This window comes from Lissotriton helveticus, chromosome 7 (genome assembly GCF_964261635.1).
Source record: "Lissotriton helveticus chromosome 7, aLisHel1.1, whole genome shotgun sequence".
Classification (NCBI taxonomy): Eukaryota; Metazoa; Chordata; class Amphibia; order Caudata; family Salamandridae; genus Lissotriton; species Lissotriton helveticus.
In genome coordinates, this window is record NC_136068.1 from 604,955,448 (window position 1) to 604,964,256 (window position 8,809).

Sequence of the window (8,809 nt, forward strand, 5' to 3'; positions counted from 1 at the left end):
CATCTACTTGCAATAGATTGAGATCGAAGGCACTTAATAATGGCGCCTCCTTTCAGCGCGGAACAGTCCGTCATTTATCTTGTAGCACGTTATACTCGACGAGTTATTAACAGGGAAAAGGGACAAGTCGTGTGCACGATAGCACGGGTGCGGATGTCTTTTTGGACCAGCCGGTCGAGTTTTGCGGTGAGTTCCGCTTCCCCACATCAGCCGATAATATTTATAACCTTCGAGTTGGTTTTTAAAGTCCCCAACCGCCTATTGTCTTCACAGAATGCTGTGACACTTCGTTAAACTGCTGCTTCGTAAAGCACATCGAACCATGACAGGTAAACGTTTTTTCCCCGTACTGTGGAGGGCTAGCTATAAAAAATTGTTTTCTTGAGCATGCACTGTTTAAATGCTCATTAGCTTTCCTTTTTTCTTAAATTCTGCAGAGTAAAAACGCCTCATTTCTAATCCAGCAGGTGAGCTTAGAATCATTTTCTCGGCAGTAACATACTTCACTGTCTAATTTTAGATCTGTTTGCCTCAATCTAAAATGGTATGCACTTTGTCTGTCCGTTTATTTTCAGTTACCTCAACTACAAGCATTCAGGTAACCAGCACTTTGTGTGCTCTCTACACAGAAACACATTTGTGGTTCATAGAATATTGTGTTTACTTAAAGTATTTACTCATTCCCTAGATTACGCGCAGCCGCGCGCCACGCTATTCATCGAATCCATGAGTGGATTCGTCAGTCCATAGTTGCGGTAAGACTGATGTTAAAACACTACATGCAGAAAATACATTGTCCTCCTAAGCACTGGAAGTAACTGAGTTTTCTTTCTTCCTGTTTCCCTTTTTTCTTTTCTTCATACAGACCCCTGACGAAGGGGCACAAGCCCCGAAATGCATTGGGTTTATGCAATTTATGATGTTATTTAATTTGGTGTAATTTATGTACTTCACATTGAACCATACTAATGATTTGTTGGACTTTCTCCTTGAAATGTTATGTAATTGGTGAAGCAATATAATGAATTGTGATTAAATGTGTGACTAAAACATGATATACTTTTGACTGGAGAATTTAAATATTGTTGGTGCACGCTGGAGTCCTGGTCACTTCTGTTACCAGGCCTTACATTTAGCTATTCAATAGTGTGCAGGCACTAATCCAACGCGCACACATACCGTACAAGCAGGCTAAATTGGATTCATGAGTGCAGTCCCCACATACATTCAAATTTGAGGATGAGCACATATTACAGAACGAAAATTGGCAACAACATCTAGCATTATACCTTAGGTATATCGACGATATACTAGTTGTATGGAAAGGTTCAGAAGAAAAGTTACGAGCATAACTCCATGAGCTGAACAACTGTCATGCCTTTATCAAATTCACTTACACCATCAGTTCGGAACAAATAAGCTATCTTGACATTATGATCTAAAAAAAAGGGAATACACTTGTGACAAGCGTATTTAAGAAGTCAACGGACAGAAATAATGCTTTACATTTCGATAGCTTCCATTCAGAATCACTAAAAAGACACCTACCACTGTCACAATTTATCAGGGCAAGAAGGATCTGTTCAGACGAGAAACAAGGGTTTGAGACTATTGCCAGAATGCGCACAGAATATAAAACAAGGGGGTATCCGGATATAATTCTTGATCAAGCTGAGAATAGAGTAAAAACCATGCCTAGATCCACCATGTTGGAAAAAAGAGAAAGGAGCAAAAACAAGAGGGAAGTCTATGTACTCAAATTCTCCACAGCCGCAGCGGCCATAAAAAAATGTGTAAGGAAACGTTGGGAAATAATTGAGCAAGAACCTGATTTTAAGCAGGTATTTTTAGACAAACCTCTATTTGCACATTCAAGGTCAAGGAACATTAAGGAACTTCTAAAGGATCGCAAGCATGAAAACACAGACCTAGGCCAGAAAGGTATGAGGAAGTGTTTAAACTGTGGACATTGTGGCAATGTATTGGTAGGCAATTCCTTTGCTCACCCTCAAACAGGCAAAAACATTACCCTGAGACACACGTCTGATTGCAACTCGAGTGTCCTAATATATGCAATCAAATGTCCATGTGGTTTGGTCTATGTTGGACGCACTACAAGGAAGGTGAAGGTTCGGATGACCGAACATAAAAGTATGATACGTACAAAGAATATGAAATCGTGTTTGGCTGTACATTGGCATGAGAGGGGTCACTCGATACCTCAATTAAAATTCACTGTACTAGAAAGATTGGTGGAAAAACCACATGTTGACACAATTAGACTGTTGGCACAAAGAGAAACATACTGGATAAAGTCCCTTAGGACGCTGACACCCTATGGACTCAATGACAAGATTGAGATGATTTGTTTCCTGTAATATTATGCTGTAAAATATATGCTTGGGATTTGTATTTTTTCGTCTTTTTTATATTTCACTCAGGTGTTTTTGACACTCATGCTCATAAAATCTCACAATTTTTGATACGTGTATTGACTTATACATTTTTCTTGATAGTTTGTTACTATTAGTTTTATTAGTCCTTTGGAATCATGAGCCTAGTCTTATTTCCAATAATTTGGAATGGGACTAGTTTACTCGCATTTTCGCGATCAGTAATTTAATGGGTGCCATTTTGGATGAGGATGAGTAAGCCGGGAGTCCGTTTTCGATTTTCTTAGCATCATGACGTCAGACGCCATATTCTGGCGTTTTGAACAGGGCTCGACCTAGCGAGAAAGCGACAGAATAGAGAGAACCACAGAGCAACGTGGAGCGTTTGATTAAACACACAGAGGTAAGATGACACTACATTAATTAAGCATTACGTTATCTGGTAATATAATCCATTTAGATACTAAGGAGTATTCTCCTTGAATGTGTTACAGATTGAGGGACGACTTGATTGCAATAGCGCCACATTGATTTACTATTGGGGTCTTGGAGACCAAGTAAGTATCGGCTTTATCTGCAATATAATAGCGAGTCATGAAGTAATGTATTTAGTGTACTAAGGACATCGCCTTGTTTTTTAGAAAAAGAATAGCACGGACCTTGATCGTGGTCGACTTTTTTGCTTCATTGGTTTAATGAAGGTAGGAGTGCTTGGACACGGCATCGCCAACATTTTTTGAATATTTAGTTGATTCACTTGGTTTTTATGTTAAGATTAAGTTAGTCTTGGATCATAGTAAGCAGGAGGTGGTGGTAACACTGGGCTGCTCACCACGTTTTCGGTTTGGTTTATAAGGTGGTAGGTGAACTTTTGTGAGCATGATTTTTAAATACACATTAGATGCATGAATTACATTAGGAGATCTTCTGGTTGCTGTTTGAGTTAAATAAATAATGAAACTGCTGTATTTGTGATTGTAAATAGTGTATGTACTGGATATATACATGATAGAATTTTTTGTTATTTATAGTGCATTCCCCTGACGAAGGTGCATACCGAAATGCATTGGGATATGTCATCATTTGTTGAATCATGGAGAGTTGTTTGAAGAACTCAGATTGTCGTATTTATTGATGAAAAAGAAGAATAAAATCATCTTTGAAGAAAGGAAATACGACCACTGTTTCATGAGCATTTACTTTTGTGTTTGTTAAGGCTTTCAGTTTGATCAATAAGACCGTGGATGCATTAAGTTCTGAACTTTTGATGAAACATAAGGCTGTTTAATTTATGATGTTTATGTTGGATTGAATACATGGATGAATAATAAGAAAAAACAAATCACGTTACTGTGAATGAGTGAATAGTGCTCCCCATAACACAGGTTTCTGTGGATTTTTTTCAATATGGCAAGAACAGCCACCTTATACCACGGATAGTCACAATGATGCTTTATGTCAATGCTACCATGCGCCTAAATGGCCACATTATTCTGAGAAGTCTATCTTATTGCCTGGATCTCCATAGTAGTTAGAATTAGCACAACATGGCATGGGGAACCATTTTATACCAGGACTACTGTAATGCCAAGAACGTCCACAAAATGCCTAAGAGGGCAAGCATAATATCTGGAGAACTGACCTTGATCTCTAAAAAAATACCAGTCACCTCAATCATCTTCTTCTCTATATCTTCCAAGTATATTTGTTTCCTATGTTTTGCTCACATGCTTTTTCCAAGCTTGTCTGTCCCCTGAACCACTGCATTATTCTCCACATACCTTTTTCTACTGTTTTCTCTGTTAACTTTTGCATTACATTTCTATTTTATCTCAGGCTACTTTTTTCTCTCCCACTTCATACACTAATTCTTAGTATGCTTCTCATTGTACTTCTATCTCAATCTTTCCTGTATCACTTTTCTTACTCCATCTCACCCCACCTCACCATTCCTCAAATCTTGACTCAATTATCACTTCTCTGCTTTTATGTTTGCCTTGATTTCTTTTGCTGTTCCGCCCACACTTGTTTATGTTCAGCTGTTTCCTTTTTTCTTCCTTTTTTTCTCTTGTACATTATTTCCTTAATGTTGTCCTTCACCTTTTAATGTATTCTTTTTTTCTGTTTTGTTGAATTGTTTCTTTTCAGCTTACCCAGCGCTGCGGGACCAGTGGTAACCCCTTCTGCAGCTCCTGGAGTGGTGGTCTTATGATAACCTAGCACTTGTTCTTTTCCTTGACTGTGTGTCTAAAGTATGTGCTGCTGCTGTTTTTGCTATGCATGCTTTTTGTGTGATTGAACCAAGCTCCTAGCTGTATTTTAGGTACTCAAGGGTCCAGCAGCCTGTGAGATCGAGAAGAGCTTATCTGGGCACATTAATGCTTGTTTTAGAAGGAGAATGGAAGGCAGTGTGATAACCTGTCATTCAATTCCATGTGTGAGAGGAGGATATTAGGCTGGACTTGATGGTCAGAGATCTAAGTGGCAGAGTGGTCAAGCAGGTCAAGGTTCACAGATTTATGATAGGGTCTTGATTTATGATAAAACTAATATATTTGCAGTTTGAATGCTCCAACATGGTCTGAAACAAGATCAGAAAGCCTGTGGGGTGGGATTAACTTGGTCTCTTGACTGGAAGGCATTTGCCCACAAGGTTGTGTTAGAATGCTAGATTTGGGACAGCTAGCATTGTCTACAAGGCTGAGGTTTGCTTTTTTCAGTATAAGGTGGTCTTTCTAATAGTGATTGTGCAGAGAAAGAGTCTTTCGCAGAGGATGCCTTATCTCTGTTGAAGAGTTTGAGTGATTCTCTTTAGCAGGGGTTAATAGGGGAGGATGGTGGAATGTTATTCCCATGGGAGGTAGATTCGTACATGGTAAGGTTATTAGCAAGGTCTGTATGAGAAGGTTATGTTAAGGTGGTCCACATCAGTGTTAGGCACAGACCTTGTCAGTGAACTGCTTCCCTTCCTGCACAGTTCCGCCTAGGTAGCTGCTGCCCCTGACACTTGCTGGTCTGAGTTCGAGACCCTCCTTCACCCGCAGGCCCCCGCCTGTGCTTCATCCCAGGTGGTCCAGTGGGGAGCTTCTCTGCTGCTGCTGCTCTGCCCTCTGTCTCTCTACTGTCTGCCTTTCTGACCTCTTTTTCCTTCCTTTCATTTTTCTTCACTTATCTCACTTTTTTTTCACTTTTCTTTCTCACTTGCCTGTTTTTCACTTTTTGCACCTTTTTCCCTCAGTGTCCCGGTCAATGCTTGTCCCCCACGTCCCTGCCCCCCACCAACACTGCTTACCGCTTTCCCACACCCCAGCTGTTCAGTCCTCCCCCTCACACTACTTAATGAAGGTCACTGCGAGTTGAAAGGCGCATTTTCACTGACCTTATAAGTGAACTACTTCCCTTCCCGCACAGCTCCGCCTAGGTAGCTGCTGAACCTGGGGAGAGGTGTGGCGCCGCAGCCAGGGCGACTGACGCTGGAATCTGGGGACCACGGTTCGATCCCCGGCTCCAGCGGCAGGATAGCCCAGCACCATGTGACTCTGGGCAATAGCTCGCTTAATCTTCCCGATGGCCCCCAGCGCCTAGAGACCCTTACGGGTGATTGTGCGCTTTACAAATGTGGACTTTACAAATGTGGACTTTTGCTGGTCTGAGTTCAAGGACCTCGTCCACCTGCAGGCACCTGCCTGTGCCTCATCCCCGGTGGTCCAATGGGGAGATTCTCTGCTCTGCCCTCTGTCTCTCTGCTTTCTGCCTTTCTGATCTCTTTTTCCTTCTTTTCAGTTTTCTCACTTTTTAAAATTTTCTTTCTCTCTTACCTCTTTTTCCCTATGTACCCCTTCCGCTGCTCATCCCTGCGGCCAACCTCATCCAGCACCGCTTACCGGTTTCCTGTTTCCCAGCTGTCCAGCCCTCCCCCGCTCACTACTTAATGGCAGCTGCTGCACGGTGAAAGAAGAATTCTCACTGACCATGTCAGTGAACTGCCTCCCTTCCCACCCAGCTCTGCCTAGGTAGCTGCTCTGCTGTAACTGACTCTTGCTGGTCTGAGTTCAAGGCCCTCCTCCACCTGCATGAACCTGCCTGTGCCTCATCCCTGGTGGTCCAGTGGGGAACTTCTCTGCTCTGCCGCTGCTCTGCCCTCTGTCTCTCTGCTTTCTGCCCTCTTTTTCTTCTTTTTTATTTTTTTTTGCCTTTTCTCACTTTTCTTTCTCTCTTGCCTCTTTTTCACTTTGTGTTCCCTTTTTCCCTCTGTGTCCTGTTGCTGCCTGTCCCCCACTGCCCTGCGCTCCTCCAGTACTGCTTCGCACTTTCCAATCTCCCAGCTGTCCAGCCCTCCCTCTCACACTACTTAATGGCGGCTGATGTGTGGCGGTGCTGCTGGCAAGCAGAAGGCGATTTAAAGCCATGCCTGTCTGTCCCCATCCGCGCCTTGACTGTGCCCAACGACACGGACCCTGGTTCTTGGACCATCCACCGCTCCAAACCAGCACCCTCCATGCCCTCAACTCTGCTGCCATACTGCCTGCCGCTAGGCATTGGCAAATGACACACAGGGCCCTATTTCCTGCCAGAACTGCAGCTGCATATTCACCTGCCACCGCACACCAGCATCACCCACCGCATTACTAAAAAATACTGGACACGCGAGCCTCAACTGAATCCTGCCCAACACACGTTCCCTCCACATACATGCCATGGAGATCTGGGACCTGCTCGACTACTTTGACCCCAACATCGCCTTCTTCACGGAAACTTGGATAAACTCCACCTCTGCCCCGGACATCGCCACCTGCATCGCGAAGGCTAAAAGATCATTCACAAGGACTGCATCAACAAACGGGGGTGAGACATTGCCATTGTACACAAAGCACCCTCTGCCTCACCACCCATTCACATGACCACTCGACCAACATGGAGCACCTCCACTTCCAGGTCCAGACCAGAATGAACACCACTCTCTGCGTCACCTTCATCTACAGACCCCCTGGATGGCACCTACCCTTCAACGATTCCATCATCAAATTCATCTCAATCCACGCACTCCAAAGACAAGAACACCTCATCCCTGCTGGAGAACCTCTCCACAGTCAGACTCAAACAACTGGCCACCTTCCCAACCCACTCAGCAGGACACATGCTTGACCCTACTTTCTCCACCAGCAACAACATCACCTTCAGCCACACCACTGAGCTCCTGTGGACCGACCACCACTGCATCCACTTCTCCTTCACCAAACCCACCATACACCACCACACCCACGGTTACCCTTGCAGAAGTTGGAAAAAGGTCACTGAAGAAGAGCTCACCACCCCCCTCAGCAAAACCCTTCCACTGACATCCACAGGTGCTAATACCTCAGCACGCAACCTCTACAGAGGGATCTCCAACTGAGCCGACACTCTGGCTCCCCCTGAAGAAAGCCCCAGGCAAGCAACACTCCAAGAAAGCCAGCTGGTTCTCTCCCCCCTTCATGAGTCCAGACACACTTGTAGACAACTCGAGAAGAGATGGAGGAGCAGCAAGACCCCAGAAGACCACTCAGCCTTCAAAACAGTGGTCGCCGCAAACCACCACCTCATTAGAACAACAAAGAAAGCATCCTTACAAGAGAGGATCAATGCCAATGCACTCAGTAGCAAAGAACTTTTCGCCGCTGTCAAAGATTTTACCAGACCTAGACCCGTCACAGAGACAGCAGACATCCCACCCTCCCAAGACCTCTACAACAACCTCGGTACCTTCTTCCCTGTGAGATTAAGGAATATACAACACCAACAGACCCTACACATACAGCACATCTTCAACAGAGCCACCACGCCATCGCCCCCGAACTCTGCTGCACCATCATCTGCTTCATCAACTTTGCCACCTTCCTGGAAGACTGGAAACATGCAGAGATCAATCCCTTGCTGAAGAAACCCTCTGCCGACCCAACAGACCTCAAGAACTTCAGACCCATCTCTTCTCCCTTTCCCAGCCAAATGCATAGAGAAGGCCATCAACACCCAACTTTCCAAGTTCATCTAATCAAACCACATCCTGGACCTCTCCCAATCTGGGTTCTGCAGCAACTATTATTATTATTATTATTATTATTATTATTAGATACTTATATGGCGCACAGCTACCTCCAATGGAAGTGTCCCGGTGCAGTTTCCAGAAAAAACTGTATACCTCAAAATGATACAGTCCCAAAGCATGGCCAAACAATTAATTCAGGCAAAACAGCCACGTTGTTAAAACCTTTCTGAAAATAGATTCTTTTTCAATCCTTCTAAGTTCCTCCGGCATTGAATTCCATACCAAGGGAGCACGTACAGAGAAAGCTCGGCCTCCATTCCTACTTTTTGCAAATCTAGGGACTTTAAGGAGATTTTGACTGTTTGATCTCAAAGTTCTTGATTGTAAGTAT

The 8,809-nt window shown here is 43.9% G+C and overlaps 1 long non-coding RNA gene across 1 annotated transcript; it reads left to right on the forward strand.

The window, feature by feature from the left end:
- Positions 1-288: 288 nt before the first annotated feature.
- On the forward strand, positions 289-607 carry LOC144766917 (uncharacterized). Its single transcript, XR_013597980.1, has 3 exons — positions 289-329; positions 438-467; positions 576-607. It is a non-coding gene; the product is annotated as an uncharacterized LOC144766917 (long non-coding RNA).
- Positions 608-8,809: the final 8,202 nt, after the last annotated feature.